The following is a 2,190-nucleotide window of genomic DNA, read 5'->3' as shown; positions in this document are numbered from 1 at the left end:
CTTTCTCTTGTATATTGGTACGATAATCGCTTCTTTCCAATCGTCTGGGACGTCTCCCATATCGAAACATAAATTTATCAATTCGCAAACTCTATGTGGTATACACTCGCCACCGTGTTTAAGCAGAATCGTAAGCGTGCATTCTCAGTAACAGTAAAATGAAGAAAAATTGAATTTCGTCGATTACAGCGCCATCTATCGCGAAACGAGAAAAATGTTTTTGACAAATCATACGCATTTTGATCCAAAGAATCCGAAGATGCAATAAAAAATAGAGGTTCCCATTTAAGATTTCGAACTTGCCTTTACCCCCACCCCCAGGGGACGGTGTGGAGGAACCGATTCTAACATCAGTGTATGTACTCCTCAGAGTGATTAAATTTCGATTCATAACAATTTTTCATAGATTGCATATTTTTCGAGATATTTGAAAGATTCAAGTTCAAAAAATCACCCTGTATAATATAATAAAACAATAATATCATGTAAAATTTTGCTATATACGATATCACGATTTTACGCTATTATAATGCGATAATTACGATATACAGCGCAGGAATTACGGTGTATATTACAATTCATGTGATATCGTTTTCTCCGTGATTGGATGAGTATCGAATATTTTCGAACCCAAATAACCACCGATTCTTTGCAACTATTAATTAGTTTAAAAAATTTCTAGTACAAAAAAATTCAGGAAACATAATATGAGCAAATTGAATAATTTATTTGTTAGTATTAATAGTTCCAAAACGAACCCTCCGATTCTAATGAAAAACGAGTCACGTTTTATGATTTAAGTGTATTATAAACATGATGAGAAAAAAGTTTTGAATAAGAAAGTTATACAAACAATTTATTTGAATTTATGCAAGAATAGAAAAGTAATTCAATTGTTTCGATGAATATCTAGACTAGAGGCTATAGGCCTAGAGATATGAGTTAAGACTTACAATTTTCTAGAATTTTGTATTTACGTTACCATTAAAATTTTTTTTAATCACCAACGATTTTTTAATACATCCTATTTAAGGTACAATATTACAGAACTTTTTCGTTTTCTACGTCTATTATATACTTTCACACGAGCATGCTCGAGTGAAAGTAGCACAGCATCTGGGATAGTTCATATCTAATGCGAGCACTTCAACATTTATGTGAAAAACATAGTGCGATGGTGGTGTAATGGTCAGCATAGTTGCCTTCCAAGCAGTTGATCCGGGTTCGATTCCCGGCCATCGCACACTTTTTTTTTAGTTTCGAGTTAACCAAAGGTTAAGCCAAAAAATAACAAAAAAATCGAGTCCATGAAGTTAGCAAACATATCATGTTTTTAAAACAGACGCTTTGACTAGTGATATTATTTGATTACATTAAATAAATTTTTTTCATACGTATATCATGTTTTTTTACTCCTTTACTCTAACTGCTAACCATATATACCCGCTGCTCGTGTGAGAGAAGCACAGTATCTGAGATCGTTCTTATTTACTGCAAATGCTTTAACATTTATATGAATAACATAGTGCGATGGTGGTGTAATGGTCAGCATAGTTGCCTTCCAAGCAGTTGATCTGGGTTGGATTCCCGGCCATCGCACACTTTTTTTATAGTTTCGAGTTAATAAAAAGTTAAACCAAAGAATAACAAAGAAATTTGAGTTCATGAAGTTAGCAAACATGCCATGTTTTTACAACTGACTCTTTAACCAGTGATATTATTTTAATAAATTAAAAAAATTTGTTTCCTACGTTTATCATATTCTTTTTACTCCTTCACTCTAACTGCTAACAGTATGCTTCTTGTGTGAAAGCAGAACAGCACCTGTGACCGTTGTTATCTAATGTGAGCACTTTAACATTTTAGGAAATAACATCGTGCGATGGTGGTGTAATGGTCAGCATAGTTGCCTTCCAAGCAGTTGATCCGGGTTCGATTCCCGGCCATCGCACACTTTTTTTGAATTTCGACTTAATCAAAAGTTAATCCAAAAAATATAAAAGAAATAGGTTTTGTGATAATAGCCTTTTTTCTACTAAAAATGACTTAAATTCAACTAGCAAGCAGTAAAAAATTTACCAACAATTAATAAAATTTAACAAATTTTATTAAGATTTAGAGAGTATTCCAATACGAAGTTCTGAATTTTTTCCAAAACCGCAGTTCAGACGAGAAAATATTCTAGGACTT

At 32.8% G+C, this 2,190-nt stretch overlaps 3 non-coding genes across 3 annotated transcripts; all 3 read left to right on the top strand.

Moving 5' to 3' along the window:
• The first annotated feature begins 1,171 nt into the window (after nt 1–1,171).
• Trnag-ucc lies at nt 1,172–1,243 on the top strand. The gene has a single exon. It is a non-coding gene; the product is annotated as a tRNA-Gly (tRNA).
• A 284-nt stretch (nt 1,244–1,527) lies between these two features.
• On the top strand, nt 1,528–1,599 carry Trnag-ucc. Its single transcript has one exon. It is a non-coding gene; the product is annotated as a tRNA-Gly (tRNA).
• Nucleotides 1,600–1,879: 280 nt separating this feature from the next.
• Trnag-ucc lies at nt 1,880–1,951 on the top strand. The gene has a single exon. It is a non-coding gene; the product is annotated as a tRNA-Gly (tRNA).
• The last annotated feature ends 239 nt before the right edge of the window (nt 1,952–2,190 follow it).

Source organism: Belonocnema kinseyi, chromosome 4 (genome assembly GCF_010883055.1).
Source record: "Belonocnema kinseyi isolate 2016_QV_RU_SX_M_011 chromosome 4, B_treatae_v1, whole genome shotgun sequence".
NCBI lineage: Eukaryota > Metazoa > Arthropoda > Insecta > Hymenoptera > Cynipidae > Belonocnema > Belonocnema kinseyi.
The sequence above is the reverse complement of the archived record's forward strand: the minus strand, read 5'-3'. Positions and strand labels throughout refer to the sequence as shown.